Source organism: Moschus berezovskii, chromosome 5, assembly GCF_049115385.1.
Source record: "Moschus berezovskii isolate FMDL1 chromosome 5, NW_MosBer_1.0, whole genome shotgun sequence".
In the NCBI taxonomy this organism is placed as follows: Eukaryota; Metazoa; Chordata; class Mammalia; order Artiodactyla; family Moschidae; genus Moschus; species Moschus berezovskii.
The window spans coordinates 30,858,543-30,881,368 of record NC_142464.1 but is presented as its reverse complement, the minus strand read 5'-3'; the positions used below and the strand labels follow the sequence as shown (position 1 = coordinate 30,881,368).

General features: G+C 39.3%; 1 protein-coding gene across 2 annotated transcripts in view; it reads right to left on the bottom strand.

The window, feature by feature from the left end:
- PPP3CA (protein phosphatase 3 catalytic subunit alpha) overlaps positions 1-22,826 on the bottom strand; it is a 335,331-nt gene that overhangs the window by 98,264 nt on the left and 214,241 nt on the right. The window lies entirely within an intron of this gene.

Here is a 22,826-nt window from a genome sequence, read left to right as displayed (position 1 = left end):
CTCTGTGCAGCATGTAAGACCTTAGTTCCTCAACAAAAGACCAAACCCAGGTCCCCTGCGTTGGAAGTGAGGAGTCTCAACCACTGGACTGCAAGGGAATTCCTTAACTTTCTTGATTTTCGATTAACAGAAATTCTCTTCATTTAAGGTAACTTACTTCGGGTAAAGAGCTTAAACCCTGGTTCAAGTTGCAGCTACCATTAACCAACTACTAGTTTTTCAATCACTACAAATCCTCCTCAACTTATGCCCGGGTTACATCCTGATAAACCCATCACAAGCTGAAAATAATGTCATCTGAAAATGTATTTAATACACCTAATCTGTCAAACATCAGAGCTTAGCCTTCAGTTCAGTTCAGTTCAGTTCAGTCGCTCAGTCGTGACCGACTCTTTGCGACCCCATGAATCACAGCACGCCTGGCCTCCCTGTCCATCACCAACTCCCGGAGTTCACTCAAACTCATGTCCATCGAGTCGGTGATGCCATCCAGCCATCTCATTCTCTGTCGTCCCCGTCTCCTCCCACCCCCAATCCCCCCCAGTATCAGAGTCTTTTCCACCTCGTCGCATGAGGTGGCCAAAGTATTGGAGTTTCAGCTTCAGCATCAGTCCTTCCAATGAACACCCAGGATTACTCAGAACACTAACAATAGCCTACAGTTGGGGAAATCATCTAACACAAAGTCTGTTGTGCAATAAAGTGCTAAGTATCTCATGTAATTTACTGAATACGGTATGAAAGTGAAAAAAAAGAATGGCTGTATTGCTGCAGAATGGTTATTACTGGATCAACTGTCCACTCATGTGATCAGGTGGCTGATTGGGAATTGTGGTTCACTGCCCAGCATCAGGAGAAGAGTATCATAAACATTAGTAATTCAGGAAAAGACCAAATTTCAAAATTGGAAGCATGGTTTCTACCAAACACGTACCACTTTCATTGTAAACAAAAAATCATCATTGTGAGTTGAGAATCATCTGTATTAGTTTTCTAAGACGTTGAGTTAGTCACCTCAATACTCTCATCTCTAAAATGGAAAGAATAAAATCTCACCTTGCAGGGCTGTCTGAAGATTAAAAAGCATATTGCACTGTGATTGTCAGATACTGTGACACTTCAATGACCTTAAGATATCACTGATTATAAGAAACACCAGCATTTTGTGTACTACTAAATGAAACAATTAAAAAATAAAATGTTTCCTTGTCACTTAAACTCTTTATTCCATACTTTATAAGGGAAATAGTGATTAATATATTCCTAAATCTTCCTCCCATTTAGACTGACTCGTCAGAAACCTTTTTTACATCAGAGTCATTGATGTTTTTTCACCAAATATCATCATCTGTGTTTACCACGTGTTCATAATACTGTGTCTCTAATGAAGTGCTCCAGTATTAAAACCAGGATTTTGTTTCTGGACTGTCTTGCTGGGTGTGTGATGGGCAATTCTCATCTCCAGTGCTGGTAAGAAAATTGAACTTCCGCATTTTACGGTAAGCTTTATTCCTCAGGTCTTATAAAGCATATGATTTGGCTTTGTGTGAAAATAGCAAAGTGCAGACAGTCCTCCAATAGTGAATATTTTCTTCTCTACTTGCTGCTGTTCAGTTGCTAAGTTGTGTCCGACTCTTTGCGACCCCATGGACTGCAGCACATCAGGCCTCCCTGTCCCTCACCATCTCCTGGAGTTCACTGAAGGTTCATGTCCATTGAATAGGTGATGCTATCCAATTAATGGACCTCAAGTCCTGTTGCTGTGCCTTTCTACATGATAGCGTTTAGTTTTGATGTCAAATAATATTTTTGAAGATGGTGTAAATAGGAATTCAACTCAACAGAGGTGGTTCCAACAATATATGTAGTAACTCAGAGAAAACAATATGACAGTTCTGACCAAGTCCATACCTGAAGAGGTAATGACAATCTATCATGACTATTGTTTGCCTAGTGATTGAGAGATGGGAGGTAAATTTCAGAGAAGTAAGAATACGAAAAGACTGCATTTTAGAACTGGTGAAATATGTTATTGCTTGATTACTGTATTATAGTCTTCCTCAATGGTCAGGGAGTGTATGTCTTAACACGTACCCCTGTATCTACATAAAAGAAGGACTCAATAAATGTTTAATGGAGTAGAAGCTGGCAGGCACATTACAGAAGGGATTTTCTAGTATTATCTAGGGCAGACTACTGCTAAATTACTTTTTGAACTTCCCATAGCAATTAAAAAGGCAAGATGTGAGAAGAGGTGCAGACGTGACTATTACGCCTTGAAACGCAACCAAAAGAACACCTTCAATAAGGAATCACAAAGCAGAGTGGCCCTGAGTCTGAGGAATGGTTTGCAGTTCCAAGGCATCATGGCCGGATGATGTGAGACACACTGAGACGTGTCTGCGATCTCCTGGGTGTGTCATCTCCACAGCTCTTCGTGGACTGACCACCTCAATGCCAGCTTCCCTTCCCCACTGAACCAAAGCTGGGTAGGCAGAAGACCAGGGGAAGAACCGAGTCACGCTATCTCTGGTTGAGATACCTGCCTGGGTGCTATTTTTTCTTTTCATTGTTGCTGATCTTCTTTTTGGAGGTACATCATCCCACATTAGTTTTAATTAGTTGATGCAGCTCCACACCCCTCTCCCTACTGCTTCTCCTGATCTAAATGTGTCATAAGAAAGAGAGCAATTTACTACTCTCCATGGGCTGAGAGGAGGCATGGATAAATTTGGGAAGCTCATTATAACTCACAGCTGTCAGTCCTCAAAGAAAAAAAAAATAAAATAAAAAACTCAAACCAGCAAGGACTTTGGCTTCATTATTCTGCATTATGTAAAACAGATCATTAATAAATGAGCAATTACATTTCCACTTCTGTAAAGTTGAGATCTTAACAGCATTGCTTTCACCGTGTCACTTCTCTGGGCAGAAATAATCAACGGTTGCCTTTTGCCTAAGTGGCAAAATCCAAATTCCCTATAATGGCACCACCATATCCTCGCTTCTCAATACAAGCTGGTTCTATCTCTCCTCTCCAGCCTCGCCTCCAGTCAATTGCATTGAGAAGAAGCTGGCATTATTGTCAAGCATGTGAGCTTTAGCACTGATTACATGATTGGAATCTTGTCTTTACTGCCATTACATTCATACCTTTTGGACAAGTAACATTCTAAGGGAGATCAGTCCTGGGTGTCCATTGGAAAGACTGATGTTGAAGCTGAAACTCCAATACTTTGGCCACCTCATGCGAAAAGTTGCCCCACTGGAAGAGACTCTGATGCTGGGAGGGATTGGGGGAGGAGGAGACGGGGACGACAGAGGATGAGATGGCTGGATGGCATCACCGACTCGATGGACGTGAGTTTGAGTGAACTCCGGGAGTTGGTGATGGACAGGGAGGCCGGGCGTGCTGTGATTCATGGGGTCGCAAAGAGTCGGACACGACTAAGCGACTGAACTGAACTGAACCAAACCTCAATGGGTTTCAGAGTTCTCACCTCTAAAATGGGGATGAGACATCTACTCATTAGCTTATTGGATAACACTGTGTTTAATCACCCTGACCCTATCTGACACACAATTAATGTATATAAACGGTCACTGTTATTTATAACAAAAGCACTCTACTCTGCGTTCGCACTTGTCCTGAGCCTGATCAGGCTTGTTCTACTACTCATTCTGTATCTGTAATAATGCATATGTTTATATATAGCTACACACAAGGTTATATATATATACGACTTTATACATAGTTACAAGGTTGTATATCTAATAAGGTTACATATGTAACTTTATATGGCTAATAATTTCATATTATGACATAAAAGTAAAATTAAAAGAAATGATAATATGAATGATAGGAAAATGATATGAAAATCTGACATATGAAAGACATTTTCAAAGAACAGTAAATATACGTATTTTATAAAAGTGGAAAGTAACTCTTCGGTTTAAATGACTAGCTAAAGGTGACCTGGCTGGTTAATGACAGAGGCAGGTCCAGGACTCTAAACTCCTAGTACAGTAATGTTCATATATCCCAAATTTGATGAGGCAATTAGAGGACAAAGGCAGCCTGTCTGAGTTCTCTACAGAATCCAATATTATGTCTGGTATTTGCCCACTGTGGGAGCTCAATAATATTTTACTTGAACCCTACAAAGTTCAAGCTTTAGGTATAAACCAAAAAGAAGTGAACCTGAATAGAGTCCTGATGCAAAGTGAAATGGATTCTTACCCAAAGCAGAGCTTTGGAGTTTTGCTTGTATTTGTCTTATAAATACTGAACAAATAAGGGGCTTTGAGAAATTTCTGTTTTCTACTGGCTTTGAATTAAAACTTTGTTTCAACTGCTACTACTTGAAAAGATATACTAACATAAATGGGACAATGCAATTAATTCTGTAGTCTAAATTTCCATTTTCTCTTTCGGTATTTTTAAGCCTTCTGGCAAAAATGACACTACTACATAATCCTAGGCTTTTGTTACAAATTAATGTCTTCTGCACTGCTTTTCCAATGAATTTTGTATAATACTTTCATGTTTTACTAACAGCTTTCTGACTAGATGTGAAAGATGAAAGTAAAATTCACCATTTCAAGCTGTTCATTTGTTTATCTACGTAACGGTTTTTAAAAAGGTAATAATTATTCAATACATTCTATCTCAGTTTGCTGAAGGAGATTACTTATAAAAATGCTCATTTATCTTCAGTGATGTGGAACTCAGTGCTATATTTCTTCTTTGCAATTTAGCTTTCAAACTAGCTACCTTTGATTGTAGTGTATAGCCATGCTGAGTACTAAGTGCAGAATTCAGTACTAATGACTTGATAATATTCTCATTTGCAAAATACTACACTTTCAAGACATAGATCTGAGTAGACAAATACATGCTCCACACAGATACCTCGTCATGTTAATGATAGGTACATGCTGGAAGCTGGGACAAGTCTCCTTGCTGGTTCTTAGGACATTAATCATGCACTATCAGACACTGAGAACAACTTTCTTTTCCCTCTTCGTCCCCTTTTTAGCACAATCTTCTCTGGATAAGATGCATTTACTATGTGCTTCAGAATAACATGGAAAAATGTGCTCTGGTTTGTGCTTTTATTTGGGAAGAAAAAAATTCAAGTGACTTTTCTTTTAAAGTTACTTTGAGTAAAAGATGTACCTGTGACCAGCACATAAACACTTTATTATGGACAAAAAAAGATGCCAGAATTATTATGCAGATGGTCTGCAATTCCCAGAGTGTACCAGTTAAGAGTCAAGAGCACTGTAGTTATGGGTCTGGCTCTCTATTAACAGACATATTTCCTAAAACATGTGATTAAATTTAACAGAAATAATAACATCCGTTTCTAGCATTCTACTCTCATGAAATGAATAGAAGTGGGTAGACAGGGATCTGACCTTAACCTATCTATGTTTGACATACCATTTCCTAGTACAACATTTTCATAGAACAGTGAGCAATTTTGACTAGTTGCTCATGATTCAGAAAAGAGGCTAAAACATAATGGGGACAGAAAATCTCAAGATGTCTTATAACCAATATTTTACTTCTCTGCTGAAAACCCTGTGGTGTCCTATCTGAACTGAACAAAAGCCAAGGCCCTGAATGTTCTGGTCTCCCAGCTCGTCTAACCTCAGCTTCCCTCTCTCCTGGGTACCAACCTGCTTCAGCTATCCCAGCCTCGCTTTCCTAAGGACAGCAAGCCAACTCCCACCACAGGACCTCTGCACTTGCTGTTCTTCTACCTGGAGAATTCTTTCCTAAACAGATGCTCTTCTCTCTTCTCTTTATTTATATCCTGCTGATGTGTCACCTTTCCACAGAAACCTTTCCCTTGTATTCCCTACTGGACACATTCCTTCTTTAGTCTCCTGAATAGCACTTGTCACAACCTTAGATGTTATATATTCTTTAAACTGGTTTGACTAGAAAACAGTTCCCAGAGAACAGAGACTTGGTTTTGTTTACTGCTGTATTTCAATATGTTGCTCAAAATGTTCTTGAATGAACAGAGGAAGGCAGGAGATGAGTGAAACAAAGGCTGGATTTGCAGTTATAATACAAAGTAGCAAATAAAATCTCAGGTTTCATAAACTGTGGTACAATGATACTTAATGTTAGCATGCCAATGGAAGATGATATGAAAGAGCAATAAATGTTAATCATTTTAGATGGCGGGGGTACATAGGAGTAGGGGTGGGAGGGCCAAAAATTTAAAAAAATAGAAATTACTGGAGTTAGTTATAAATTATCTGGGAAGGTAAAGAAAATGGATATTACATTCAAGACACAAATCACAAAATTAACAGAGAAGCAAAATATACCAGAAACGGGAGGCTTCATCTACCTGATGAAGTACGAGCCTAAATTCGACTTGCTATTAATTTCACTACAGAGAGTTTGAGCAAATAGTTAGAATAACTATTACTCTCTAGCTGATTTTCACTTACAGTATGGAGGTGGTCAGTGAATTAGAAATGATAGGGAAGAGTGATGTCATCTGAACATTTAAGACAATGAGAAAGGAGAAAACTAAGAATAGTTCAAACACATACTGTAGACGTTTATAATGAGTAACAACCGCAATAATGGTAATTATACCTGTCACTCATTGAGTGTCTATCGCAGAGCCAGCACTGTACAGAGCCATGTACATTCATAACTTCCTTTAAGCTTCACAATCCCTCCTTCTAGCCCCTACTTTTAAACAACCAAGTTAAATACCTTTAAAGAATTGAAGTACAGTTGACTTACAATGTTTCAAGTAGACAGAAAATTGATTCAGTTAAATAGATATATATTTCAGATTGTTTCCATTAGAGTTTGTTACAAGATACTGAATATAGCCCCCTGTGCTATACAGTATATCCTTGCTATTTATCTATTTTATATATAGGAGAGTGTACCTGCTAATCCCAAACTCCTCATTTACACCTCCCCAGTCCTTTCCTCTTTGGTAGACATAGATTTGTGTTCTATGCCTGTAAGTCTGTTTATCTTTTGTAGATAAGCTCATTTGTATCATTTTTTAGATTCTACAGAAAAGTGATATCATAAGGTATTTGTCCTTGTCTGACTTACTTCCCTCAATATGATAATCTCTAGGTCCAACAATGTTGCTGCAAATGCCATTATTTTATTCCTTTTTATAAATGGGTAATAGCTCATTGTGTCAATACATATATACTACATATTCTTTATACATTCATCTGTTGATGGACACTTCCATGCCTAGGCTATTGTAAACAGTGCTGCTATGAACACTGGGATGTATGCATCTTTGCAAATTAATGTTTCATTTTTTCTGGATATAAGCCCAGGAGTGGAACTGCTGGATCATATGGCAACTCTATTTTTAGCTTTTTAAGGAACCTCCATACTGTTCTCCACAGTGGCTGTGCCAATTTATATTTCCACCAACAGTGTAGGAGGCTCCCCTTTACCCAACACCCTCTTAGTATTTACTATTTGTGGATTTTTGATGAAAAAACAAAAAAAGGAAAACACCTTTAAGAAGAACTTTTATAACATAGTCAGATAAGGGAATTTACACTAGAAAAAACTTCAGGGTGGCCATGATACACCATTGAGGAGGCATGGAAACCCCAGGAACTGGGCTGTGCAAGATCCCTTTGGCTGCATGTCTTGACCCCAGTACTGATCTTGCTGTCCTTTCTACGTGGCCTCTGGTCACTTCTCTTTCACAGCTACTCCTTCAGGAGGTTTCCATACCATCCTTGAGGCCTAATGTCTCAAGGATCATGCCCTATCATCAATTATTTACTCTGTCTCATATCAGTGGAAAAGAATCTGCCTGTCAATGCAGGAGATACGGGTTTGATCCCTGGGTTGAAAAGACCCCCTGGAGAAGGAAACAGGAACCCACTTCAATATTCTTGCCTGGGAAATCCCATGGACAGAAGAGCCTGATGGGCTACAGTCCATGGGGTCACAAAAGAGTAGGACATGACTTAGTGATTGCAACAAAAGGACATATATTTCTGACTTTTCTACTGGTTTCTTCCCCTTTACTTATAAACACCTGAGTATCTTCCATGGTGAAAAGCTCTTTGTTTGACTCTGTAATCTTCTCATGCTACTCAAATGCTTTTCTTCTCAGTCAAGCTACCTGCAAGAGTGGTAGACCCTGGGTGCCTTCTCTTCCTCTGCCCTCTATTCAATCTCAACTCACATTATCAGGAATGACTTTGTCCCCAGCCACTCTACTCCCTTTCTATGGACAGAAAGCACCAGTTACTTCCTAACTATCAAACCCTGCAGCATTCTTCAGTTCCTATTTCCTCAGCTTCCACTAACACTATCCCCTCTTTCCGGTTTCTGCCTTAGTTCACTTGGGATGCTATAACAGAATACCAAAATCGGACTAACTTATCCAACAGCAGTTTATTTCTCACAGTTCTGGAGGCTGGCAAGTCCAAAGTCAAGGCACTGGAAGACTCAAGTCACTAGCAGATTTGGTGTCTTGTGAGGGAGATGACTGTGGCTCAGATCATGAACTCCTTAGCCAAATTCAGACTTAAATTGTAAGAAAGTAGGGAAAACCACTAGACCATTCAGATATGACCCAAATCAAATCCCTTATGATTATACAGTGGAAGAAAGAAATAGATTTAAGGGACTAGATCTGATAGGGTGCCTGATGAACTCTGGACGGAGGTTCGTGACATTGTACAGGAGACAGGGACCAACCATCCCCATGGAAAAGAAATGCAAAAAAGCAAAATGGCTGTCTGAGGAGCCCTTACAAATAGCTGTGAAAAGAAGAGAAGCAAAAAGCAAAGGAGAAAAGGAAAGATATAAGCATCTGAATGCAGAGTTCCAAAGAATAGCAAGGAGAGATAAAGTCTTCCCTAACAATCGATGCAAAGAAATAGAGGAAAACAACAGAATAGGAAAAACAAGAAATCTCTTCAAGAAAATTAGAGATACCAAGGGAACATTTCATGCAAAGATGGGCTCGATAAAGGACAGAAATGGTACGGACCTAACAGAAGCAGAAGATATTAAGAAGAGGTGGCAAGAATACACAGAAGAACTGTACAAAAAAGATCTTCACAACCAAGATAATCACGATGGCATGATCACTAACCTGGAGCCAGACATCTTGGAATGTGAAGTGAAGTGGGCCTTAGAAAGCATCACTATGAACAAAGCTAGTGGAGGTGATGGAATTCCAGTGGAGCTATTTCAAATCCTGAAAGATGATGCTGTGAATGTGTTGCACTCAATATGCCAGCAAATTTGGAAAACTCAGCAGTGGCCACAGGACTGGAAAAGGTCAGTCTTCATTCCAATCCCAAAGAAAGGCAATGCCAAAGAATGCTCAAACTACCACACAATTGCACTCATCTCATACGCTAGTAAAGTCATGCTCAAAATTCTCCAGGCCAGGCTTCAGCAATATGGGAACTGTGAACTCCCAGATGTTCAAGCAGGTTTTAGAAAAGGCAGAGGCACCAGAGATCAAATCGCCAACATCCGCTGGATCATGGAGAAAGCAAGAGAGTTTCAGAAAAACATCTATTTCTGCTTCATTGACTTTGCCAAAGCCTTTGACTGTGTGGATCACAATAAACTGTGGAACATTCTGAAAGAGATGGGAATCCCAGACCACCTGACCTGCCTCTTGAGAAACCTGTATGCAGGTCAGGAAGCAACAGTTAGAACTGGACGTGGAACAATAGACTGGTTCCAGATAGGAAAAGGAGTACGTCAAGGTTGTATATTGTCACTCTGCTTATTTAACTTATATGCAGAGTACATCATGAGGAACGCTGGGCTGGAAGAAGCACAAGCTGGAATCAAGATTGCCAGGAGAAATATCAATAATCTCAGATATGCAGATGACACCACCCTTATGGCAGAAAGTGAAGAGGAACACAAAAGCCTCTTGATGAAAGTGAAAGAGGAGAGTGAAAAGGTTGGCTTGAAGCTCAACATTCAGAAAACGAAGATCATGGCATCTGGTCCCATCACTTCATGGGAAATAGATGGGAAAACAGTGGAAACAGTGTCAGAGTTTATTTTTTTGGGCTCCAAAATCACTGCAGATGCTGACTGAAGTCATGAAATTAAAAGACGCTTGCTCCTTGGAAGGAAAGTTATGACCAACCTAGATAGCATATTGAAAAGCAGAGACATTACTTTGCCAACAAAGGTCCATCTAGTCAAGGCTATGGTTTTTCGCATGGTCATGTATGGATGTGAGAGTTGGACTGTGAAGAAAGCTGATCGCCGAAGAATTGATGCTTTTGAACTGGGGTGCTGGAGAAGATTCTTGAGAATCCCTTGGACTACAGGGAGATCCAACCAGTCCATTCTAAAGGAGATCAATCCTGGGTGTTCATTGGAAGGACTGATGCTAAAGCTGAAACTGCAATACTTTGGCCACCTCATGCGACGAGTTGACTCACTGGAAAAGAGTCTGATGCTGGGAGAGGTTGGGGGCAGGAGGAGACGGGGATGACAGAGAATGAGATGGCAGGATGGCATCACTGACTTGATGGACATGAGTTTGAGTGAACTCCGGGAGTTGGTGATGGACAGGGAGGCCTGGCGTGCTGTGATTCATGGGGTCGCAAAGAGTCGGACACGACTGAGCGACTGAACCGAACTGAACTGAACTGAATTGAGGGATAAATCTGATAGGTTCCTTGCATCTTCCTGCTGTTTCCTCACACAACAGCAGCAGCAAGTGGGCTCTCTGACATCTCTTTTATAATGACACTAATTCCATTCATGAGGTATGTACGCCCCAACAGCTCCACTTCCAAAATCCATCACATTGAGGATTGGGTTTCAACTTATGAAATTCGGGCCAGTGGTGGGGGACCCAAACATTCAGACTGTAGTAATTCTCCACTTACTCTTCTGGCTATAACTTCTCAGGCTTCTCTGTGGTCCTTTCTCCTTTGATTGTTCCTTAAATGGATGCATTTTTCCCAGCTTTGTCATTATCTATTAGTATTACTTTTCATTTTACCAAAGCCAGGGCTTCCCAGGTGACTCAGTGGTAAAGATCCACCTGCCAATGCAGGAGACACAGGTTCTATTCCTGGATGGGGAAGATCCCCTGGAGATGGACATGGCAACCCACTCCAGTATTCTTGTCTAGAGAATTCCATGGACAGAGGAGACTAGTGTGCTGCAGTTCGTTGGATCACAAAAGAGTTGGACACGACTTAATGACTAAACAGCAACAGCAACATAATGATAACTCCAGAGTAGCCATTCTAATCTGGGTCTCTCAGCAGAGCTCCTGAGAAATGCATACAGAGCAGTTTACTGGGTGAGTCTGCTGAGGTCTTTCAGAAGATACTCACATTCAACCTGTCTAAAATGAATCCACTGTCTTCGCGCTAAAACCTGTTCCACAGAGATATTCAGTCTTGGATGGTGGCATCACCACCTATCCAGTCACATAAACCAGAAAGTTGACAATTATCCTAGATTTCTCTTTCTACCCATAACTTCCTACTTTTAAAAAAATATTTTATTCTTCATTTATTTTTGGCTGCATTGGGTCTTAGCTGTGGCACAAGTGATCTTTCCTGGCCACGTGTGGGCTTCTCTCTAGCTGTGGTACATGGGCTTAGCTGCCCTGCAGCATGTGGGACGTTAGTTCCCTGATCAGGGATCAAACCCTTGTCTCCCGCATTGGAAGGCAGATTCTTAACCATGGGCAACCAGGAAGGTCCCCACAATCACTTCCTTCTTGATATCGAGTCTTAAATATTTAATTAAATCTCATTCTTTTTACCGCTGCTGTTGCTGCCTCTATCATGACTTAGTTTCTTGTCTGGACCATGTTAATGACATTTTAGTTGCTTTTTCTGCCTTCGACATTTCTCCCTCCAGTGCTAGCTTCAGAGTGATGTCCAGATGAATAAAACATAATAGTAACAGCACACAGGAGCAAAGCTTTTCCTTACAAAACATGCTTTGGAGTGTCTGTACACAATGAAGTTTGAACTACTTATTTGTAGTGTATGAGATGTCTCCCTTCCAAACTTTTTAGCCTCTCTTGATATCTGCCTTCAGCCCTAGTAGTTTTCCAAACATTCCAAGGTAAAATAGGTCTCTGCTCCTTGGACCACATTATTCCTATGTATAGAATGCCCTCTCTAAACCTATATGCTAGATAAGCTATTTGTCTTTTAAAACATACATCGGAATCACTGTCTCTTGACCTATACCCAGAGTTACTCACTTGGCAGCCTCGAACCTTTGCAAATAGTTTTTATTTTACACTACCATATGTTTCATAACAGATTTATTTCAGTATCTGTAACATCCAGGAGACTATGATACTATTTCGGGCAGAGGCTACATATCTATCAATTCTGTGTCTGTGGATCCTAGAAATTTAAATGTTCAATAAATATTTCCCAACTAAAAACAAGAATGCATATTCTATTTAGTTCACTTTAATCTACTTCTCTAAGGTTTACTATCATGTTTAAGGAAACCTCTTTCATGGTATTGCCTATGATATATTTCTCTGAACAATGGAAGTCTGTACAAGGTTTTGTGCTATAGGCAGTGTTTTCAAAAATTGTTTGATCACAAGCCAAAGTTAGAAAATTTACATCATGAGGCATGATAAATATACATATACACAAATAAATAACAATTTTAGATACTTCTATAAATAACAATTTGTAGATACTTCTTATTTAGCATGACGAACTCTGACATGCTCTTTCTTATTCTAGGTTTTTGCATTAAACTTTAAAAATACTGTATTGATAACAATAAACTGCTTTCATGTCTTATGTACTGTGATACATATTTTGAAAAACTGCTGTATATGTAGTATCTTAGAACAAAATCTTACTTAAGGAATTCAAATTTCTGAATTAGTTAACCATTTCTCTTACCTTAACTGTAAATTTAATAATAAATGTTATCAGAAAACATGTATCATTTATATACACTTTAGAAATGTCAATGTAGATAAGTGGAAAAATCATAGAATATTTAAAAAGAAATATCATGCTTCTTCTCTGAAATTCACACATTGCTGCAAACTATAAAAAATCTGTGAAGGTCCTGGCTTTAATGACTATACAAAAACACTTTGTTTATAAGCTATTGTGTTACATATTTCAATCATCTCCTTTTGAACTATCTCACATTTTATTTAGTTGAATGAACACTTCCTTCACAGATGTTTTCAAGGTAAATTGCAGCATAGTCCAGATCTAAGTGTCAAGTACCTAAATTCAGAAGAATTCAAATTTATGAAGTTTTTCTTCATTCATGTTTAAAGCTGGAATGTTCTCAACTACCTATATCCATTTCCTGTGTTTTTAGACACTTGTTGTTTAGTCACTAAGTCATGTCTTCTGGGACCCCATGGATTGGAGCCCACCAGGCTACTCTATGTATGGAATTCTCCAGGCAAGAATACTGGAGTGGGTTGCAATTTCCGTCTCCAAAGGATCTTCCTGACCCAGGGATCGAACCCACGTCTCTTGCATTGCAGGCAGATTCTTTACCACGAAGCCACCTGGGAAGTCCTACCACTCTACAAACTTCCTAAGGGCATAAAATCTGTTTTCTGTGATGTATCCAAAATCACTGCAAAGAGTAACTGAAATCGGGTAGGAGCTCTGCAGTAGAGCTGCCTTTGAGCACGTGTTTCTACATGTCAGGCAATATGCTAGGTGATTTTTATATCATTCATGATTCTCACAACAATCCTGAAGGTCAGTGTTACCCTTGGTTTACAAAGGATGACCTAAGTAATGTGATTCCAAACAAATAGTTAGGAAGTATAGGAATCTGTCAAAATCAGAGGAAAGTCCACAGTTTACAATGTATTTACCATCTGCCAGGCACTATTGCTTTTCATTGAGTATTTTATTTAATTTGGACAACATTCTTCTGAGAAAAAGGTACTATTTTTATGCCCACCTTTCAGGTTAGGAAACTAAAGCAGAGAAAGGTTAAGTAATTTGTGCAGGGCACAGAGTTCCTAAGTAGCAGAGCTGCGATTGAACCCAGATTTCTCCCAAAGTTGAGGCTATTCCCATGGGATTCTCTTCCATTAAATAAATGCAGTGAATAGTCAAAAACTGATATGCTGCTGGATTTAGAGTTTAGGGTTTTGCTGGACAATAATTTCCCATTTCCTTAATTCTTCATCAGAGCATGCAATTAAATTCTGGCTTAATCTATAGTCTATAAAAATGTCACAGTATTATTATAATTTAAAATGAATTGGAAGAATACAAGTACTCTTCAAAGATACCATGAGTGAGAGTTTGCTGGCGTGCTGCAGTGTATGATCAAATAATTCAGAAGGATGCCTTTTATCTGAGAATATCAAAGGCCACTAACTAAAAAAAGACACAGAGTTCCTATTACACTGAGAAGAAAAGCTGAGTCCATTGAAATATAATACAAGAATGTTGGCATACAGGTAATTCACAGATATTATTACCTTTGCTACTTGAAATTGGACCAATCTGGATTTTTTCCAAGAGCTATTCTTTTAAAAGTGTAATACACTCAATTCATTTGTTACAATTGCCACATTTTTCCCCTTAGTACTCTCCCACATTTCATGCATACCCTACATAAACACTCATATACATGCAGAAAGCAATTTATGGGTTCAGATCACATATCCATACATTATGCTGTTTTTCTACAGGGGTTAATAAAAGTCAGTGCCATTAAATAGCTAGTATTTATCCATAAAAACTGTAAGATTTAAACTCAATGAATTAACTGTTCAAGTTGTGACAGGTCTCTAGTCACTGTGAGGGCAGAGGGATATTTTCAAAATCTAGTCAATTAAACAACTTGGTGTCTTCTACTATTTTACTAAGGTCTATGTTTCTGCCTGAAATAAACAAAAGCAAGCAATTTCACTGCTTTGGGGCATATTGCAGACAATAACAATCCCTTCTTAAAATGTTTATCTCAACTCCCTCATCCAAAATATAAATGAAAGAGCAACTTTTCCCCCTAGGATGCATCATAGTCAGTATTATTACTGAGTTAAATCTCATCATGATATTAAAAAAGAAAGCAGGTCTTAAAGAGTTTTTAAGATTTAACTGGAAAAAATATTCCCTGTGAGCTATATATGACAAAAATAAAGGTTAGGAAGAAAGAATATGTTTTCTGAATTTCTAACTCCGCAAATTAAATGCATAGTTTTTAAATAACTATATCAAAGTAAGTATTGCCACGTACAATTTGACTTAGTTGGCATGGGTTTCCATAACAAATACCATAGACTGAGTGGCTTAAACAACACATTTATTTCTCAGTTTCAGTGGCTGGAAGCCCAAGATCATAGTACCAGATAATATGTACCTGTCTCCTCTTCTTGTAAAGTCACTAATCTCATCACAAGGGTCTCATCCGCATTACCTCCTCTAACCCTAATTATTCTCCAAAGGTACCATCTCCAAATACTGGGTTGGCCAAAAAGTTTCCATATCATCGTATGGAAAACCCTGAATGGACTTTTTCGTCAATCCAAAACCATCATCTTTGGCATTAGGACTTCAATGTATAAATTAGGGGAAGGGGACATGGGACGTAAACATTCATTCTACAACATAATTTGTAACAGTATGTTCTTTAATGTGATTTTTTCTCATGTAGAATTATTTCTAAATACTTAATTCATCCTGGTTAGTTGTTGTTGTTGTTCAGTAGCTGTATCTGATTTTTTGCAATCCCATGGACTGCAGCACACCAGGATTTTCTGTCCTTCAATATTTCCCAGAGCTTGCTCAATTAATAGACATCCTGGTTAGGCTGTCTATTAATTTACTAAATGTGTTGATCATGAAAGCTAATTTATCTTTCTAAACACAAGAATTTCTGATATCATGGAAAAAAAACATTATCATAAGTTATGTTTTATACTTACAAATAATAGATTTCTTAGAAATAGTAATCTCTTGATAACTTGTTCATACAGCAGAATTAGTCATTTAGTTATGTTGACTGAATTCCCAATCAAATTAGCACACACATTTTAAAGACAACATGTAAACTGTCTGGATCTTGATGGCACTTTATATGGTCCCAAGGAGCCTGGTGCCTGGGCCTGTCCTTTATCTCAGATGGTAAGAGTATCCATCATCAGACCCATGAAAGGATGAGAAGGAAAAGTCTCTATGACAGGCCAGGGAGGAGGGTTCTCCCAAAGGTTCACTATAACTATTTAAACTTTGTATATTTCATTGTTAAAAGGTGTAATAAAGCTGGTGACTCTCTCAGGATATCAAATTCCAAATTAGAAAAAAAAAATTTTAAGCACAATAGCATTAGATTTTTAAAAAGAAAAAAACCTATCAAAGTAATGATTCTAATTTTGTTTTGCTAATACAATGCATTACAGATAAAGATACATTTTCAAAATATCTCTTGTTGAGGTTTCCTATTATATTTTTAAAAGGGATGGAAAGTGGATTTTCAGAAATTGGCAGTTCAAAAATATTTCTATTGAGAATGCTGTAATTTTATATCTTTGAAACCATGAGAAATTGTTAAATTCTAAATAAGCTTTTTAAGGCAAAAAATAGATGAACTTGAATTAGGAATAGGAGGGCATGGAAACCCACTCTAGTATTCTTGCCTGGAGAATCCCCACGGACAGAGGAGCCCGGGGGGCTACAGTCCATGGGGTGGCAAAGAGTCAGACACTACTGAGTGACTAAGCAGACATACGGAACAGGACTAAACAGATGTAAAAATACAAGTAAATACTTGGAAAATACATATAGTACATAAATGAGATGTATTAATGGAGGTCTTTATGGGGCTTTATGAGAAATAGGTAATAATTGAGAATTATTAGCACAATTGTTTAGAAGTAAATGCTCTTAGTAGCATGAAAAATATGAGTTATCGTTAAAAATCGCTAATTCAGATTAACACCGTATTCTTATGTAGTAGGTGCTTGGATGAAGATATTCTATAATATCACAAACTGTTATAAGGCTATCTATTTATCATTTAAAGTTAGAAAGCAGTAACTTAATGCAGATTATGTAGCAGAAAATAAGATGCATTGATTTTGTTTGAAAAACAGGTTTCTCAAGCACATAGTAAGTATCTGTGTACTTTTTTCTCTTAATCAATTAACAGATATTTAAGGTAAGTGACCATGGGGCAAGCACAGTGTTACACATTGTGGAGAGAGACCAAGAGAAATGAATACAGTCTTTTCCTTGCAAGAAATAAACAAAGTTTAGAAGGGAACACAGACAACAGGCCATGGAAAGTTTGATGCAAAGTAAATTTAAGTGCGCTATTCTCATCAAAAGGAAGAGTGTGAAGGCAGAAGACTGCACGTTTCTGTGGATAAGAGAAGATGTCCCACAGGAATGACATTTAAGATGAGACCTAAAGGGAAAATAAGACTTGTAGAGGTTAAAGGGGGTGTTTAACAAACTCCATGAAATATCAAGTATCCAGTAAAAGCTAGGGCATAGAGAGTAAAGTGGAAAGGGCTCAGAGGAGCCGGAGAAGAAAGAAGTCCTGTGGGGCTACAAGAAATCTGGGTTCTCTCCAAAGAGTGAAGGGAAGCTACTGAAGGGTTTGTGTAGGAGCGGGGACTGACGTGCGTGTGCAGAACTCTGTGCGTGGGTGTGAATGCGGCAGGCGTGACAGGAAAGAGAGAACTCAGGCTTCCTCTCACCATGGGATCTAGACACAGTGTGACAGCGTACCAAATAAGGGAGCATCCCCTCATAAATTCAACTATGAGCAAGAAATAAAATAAAGACTACGCTTCTTTCTTTTTAATAACTTTCATGTCAACAGTACACATACAGTGAAAGATTTCTGAAGATATCATACATTAGTGGCAGAAGGGAACTGTACCTTGGGCACACGAAATATAAAATTCTAGTCATTACCCCACATTTGTTTCTTTAGCTGCTAAAAGATCTCTTGAACAAAGAGGCAGGTCAATAGAGAAGGTGTCAAACCATCAACAGACAGAGATCTTGTCAGGGCTTAATTAGGGCTTCCAATTAGAAAAACAAACTAAATATCCTATTACAACTCAACTAGGCATTCTCCTTGATTTGGAAGAGCCAAGCATCACCCACACCTAACTGAGCTAACAAAAAGGATTTTTTTACCTTTATGATGACCTCCTGATAGGCTTAAGTCCACAAAGACAAGCAGCATGAGAGTCTCAGAAGCACAGGGAACACTTCCTGCAGTTCTCCAAGTTACCACTACGACTCACTTTTTAAAAAATACTGGAACACTTTGGACAATACATGGCCTTGTCTGCTGTTCTTTGATACAAATTATTATATAAAGACCATGGCTACTGCTTTTAAGACAAAAAATTGGATTGCCTGCCTCCCAGTTTTGGAAGAAACAGTTCTTTTCACCTCTCCAAATTATTTTGAGGCCAGAGTGCTTTACAAAGTGTAAATAGTCCTTTCCTGCTAGTTAGTAAGGAAAAGTTCACATTACTGAAACACTCTTTGCAGTCCTGTATGAACTTCAGCAACCCTAGCAATAAGTAATTTAAAAGAAAAATCTCAATTCAAAGTAATATACTGAGTAATATAATTCTGACCAGAAAACTTATAAACAGGATCAAAACTTAAATGAGTCCCAACAATCAAGCAAAATATGTGGCTTATAATGCAAAGGAATTTGGAAACAGTTCTTTTCCCAGGCTGGTGAAATGCTGGGAAAGATACTCTAAAGCTACACTATGGGACAATAAAAATATTTCCTACGCATCTAAAAATCATATGGTATAGTAGTAACTTTGAAATTCCAACATCTTATCACAGAAATATAGAGTGACTGTATCTCAGAAATCGCTGGTTAGATTTCTGGGAATTGATGTCCCAGAGTTACCTGGTCATCATGGGTCCAACTCTGGTTTTTTTCAAGAGATCTCAACAAGACTCTCAAGAGATTTCAACAAGAAATTCTCCAATTGCTTGAATGTTCCGATTTTATGATTTTTAAATATGCATTACATTTGTTCCTCTTGGTATTGAGTTTAGCAAACATAAATCTGTTTCAAAGGTTTTCATTCCCAGGAGAAATGCATTAATATTTAAATTGACTTGCTATATTGGAATCCACACAAACAAACAACAACAAAAAAAATCTCCCTAACTTCAAGGCAAAAAACTAACTCTTATTCTCTTCCACTGAATGTCTAATATCAAATAGTTGATGAATGGAAAAGATAATAAAAGAGCGGATGAATGAATGAGCAGATTCACACACTTAGAGCACCCTCCCTGGGCCCTTTGCTTGAAGAGCTCAGTGGGCATTTCTTCCTGTGTCTTGCTGCTGCTGCTGCTGCTGCTGCTGCTAAGTCACTTCAGTCGTGTCCGACTCTGTGTGACCCCATAGACGGAAGCCCACCAGGCTCCCCCGTCCCTGGGATTCTCCAGGCAAGAACACTGGAGTGGGTTGCCATTTCCTTCTCCAACGTGTGAAAGTGAAGTCGCTCAGTCGTGTCCGACCTTTAGCGACCCCACGGACTGCAGCCTACCAGGCTCCTCCATCCATGGGATTTTCTAGGCAAGAGTACTGGAGTGGCTTGCCATTGCCTTCTCCGTCCTGTGTCTTAGGCCTCACAATGGCTTAGGCCTCACAATGGCTTTGCGTGTGTGTGTGCTAAGTCGCTTCAGTCGTGCCTGAGTCTTTGAGACCATATGGACTGTAACCGCCAGACTCCTCTGTCCACGGGATTCTTCAGACAAGAATACTGGAGTGGGTTGCCATGTCCTCCTCCAGGGGATCTTCCTGACTCAGGGATCAAACCTGAGTCTCCTATGTTTCCTGCATTGGAGGGGAATTCTTTACTGCTGAGCCAACAGGGAAGCACCAGACTGGCTTTAAGAAGGATAAAAAGGTCCTTCCTGCTCTTGCTGCCTCATCTACTCTCCTTTCTCAAGGGAGAGAAAGGTATTCTGAGATCAGGGAGGTAGCAATGGATCAAAGAGCAGATAGCCTTTATACTCCAATCTTTGTTCAGCCAGGAGAGAGCTTCTTTATCCTGGGAACAGACCCATTTGGCCCCAGGCTTCCAAGAGAAGGGATAATTACATGACTAATATAAGGAATTGTTAAGCTTAAATGATTCCTTTGTTGCAAGTTCCCACTTTGGGAAACACGGAATCACTTCACTGTGCTAAATGCCTCATTATTACTTAAAGGTATATTCAGTTCAGTTCAGTTCTGTTCAGTCGCTCAGTTGTGTCCGACTCTTTGCGACCCCATGAATCACAGCACGCCAGGCCTCCCTGTCCATCACCAACTCCCGGAGTTCACTCAAACTCATGTCCATCGAGTCGGTGATGCCATCCAACCATCTCATTCTGTCATCCCCGTCTCCTCCCGCCCCCAGTCGCTCCCAGCATCAGAGTCTTTTCCAGTGAGTCAACTCGTCACACGAGGTGGTCAAAGTATTAGGTGAATTTTTATCCTAACTGGAAATAGACTTTGTTCTCAAACAGGAAATATCTTTTCACTCAAAATTAAATGTGGCGAAGTAAATGTTGAAAGAAAAAATACCAAATTCATCAGATAATAGCCATAATAATATTCATACTGTTATTAATACTAGTGGCAGTAGCTAATATAAATGACAATCCACTCCAGTATACTTGCCTGGAAAATCACATGGACAGAGGAGCCTGGTGGGCTGCAGTCCATGAGGTCGCAAAGAGTTGGGCACGACTGAGCGACTAACGCTAACGCTATGTGCTGGGCACTGTTCTGATCCTCACAACTACACTATAAGGTGGATCGGTACCACTATTATACTCATTTAGAGACATGGAAACTAGCCTCCATATCAAACAGCAAGGAGTCAGAATGAGGTTTTGTGCTCAGACAATCTGCTTCCAGTACCCGCTCGAAGCTTCAACTAGCTTTTCTTATGAATGTATGAAGCCTACTTTACTAAAGCAAGTAGAACTATCAAAATAAGCAGCTATGGAATGGTCCCAACTATGGAATATTGAATGGCTCTTTTCAGTGTGTGGTCAACCCTCAGTCGTAATTCAATTAACTTTTTGCATCAATAAACATGAATAATTGACGTAATGACATTCGCTTATGTCACAGACTTCTTCCACATTTCAACTAGTGTGGCCTTTTCTACCACACAGCCCCTAACACGGCCTGAACACAGACACAGTAGAGATTAAAGAGAGGGAATCAGACTGGAAAGCTATTTTTAAAGAAAATTTATAATTCATAAAAAGGAAGAGATAGTAAAATGTACACTCTAGAGCCAAAAAAAACAAAAAACACCAATTCGGCTGGATTTGCAGGTTTATGAAGGAAAAATAGGAGACAGGTGGGTATGGGCCAAACGGTGGGAGGCCTGGAACAGGCATCTGTACAAAGGCGTTTGAGTTGATTTCTAAAACTAATATTAGGTGAGTCACTTCAGGTTTTTAAACAGGAGATGAAGAATGCAAAATGGTATTTCAGAAAAATTAATCTAGCAAATTAAAAAAAAAATGAATTGGAAGAGAGAGACTAACTGCAGGCAAAATACTCAGGAAATACCACAGCCCCTTAGCAATCAGAGATTGAACATTCATAATTTCAACTTGTCCCAAGTGATCTTCAAATGTTCTCATTTCTACTTTTTCTAGGGCACAGAGTTATGAGGCCAAATTTTGAAAGCAAGAGTTAGCTAGCAAGCACTAGCTAACAAGAACTTTCTGCTTCCCAGTGGGGTTTTATCTCACCCCTACGCTGCAGCAGGGTCCCATACAAAGTCTATTTCACTAAGTGGAGATGGATGTTCCTTTATGCAAAATGCTTCCAGGTAAACTTCATCTACAGTGGCTTCCTTGATGGTTCAGATGGTAAGGAGTCTGCCTGCAATGCAGGAGACATAAGAGACACAGGTTTGATCCCTGGTCAGGAAGATCCCCTGGAGGAGGGCATGGCAGCCCACTCCAAAATTCTTGCCTGGAGAATGCCATGGACAGAGAAGCCTGGTGGGCTAAGGTCCATAGGGTGGCAAAGCGTAGGACACGACTGAAGCGACTTAGCATGCACGCAAATGCACCACAATACAGCAATGAGGTTGGTGATGGAATTGTAAAAGTCCGACACATTCATCCCTTGGCAATGTCCAGGCATTTTGTACTTGCCACATTCCAGGTGTCCTGTCAAGAGGAAGGCAATAGAAGTTAAGCAGAAATGGGAAACAAGAAGACATCAGAAAGGAATGGCAGGACATACTGGCTGACTAGCGACGGCAGATGAGAGCAAAGAAATCCTGATGGGCTGCCAAGTTTTCAAGCCTAGGAGGCAGGGAGCATGTTAGCGCCTAGAATAGAAATAAAACCTGGAGGGTACAGAGCACCTAAGCAAACGTGACAGGTGTCTGCGCACACTAAACAAAGGTCTTACAGGCTGATTTAAGTGAACTCTTGTCTGGAGGAAGGGAATCAAATCGGGTAACTTGAGGGTTCTCTGAAATACATCCTACAGGATATAGAGTTTATCTACCACTCTTTTCTTCTGCTCTTTTAACAATGCAGATTTGGGGCACTCTAATTTCTTGATTTTCCAAATCAAAAGTGTACAGTTTTGTCCCTTCTTTTAGAAAACACAGTCTAAATCTCGAACTGTGCCTGACGGGGACCAAAACCCAGTTTTCTTGACTAGTTTCCAAAGAGCTCTATTTTCAGTCAGTATCTGAGAGGGACAAGTGATTAACTTTTGTGCATCTAAATAATGATACGGATATCCATCATAATGGAGAGAGAAAAGCCAGGGGTGAAATACC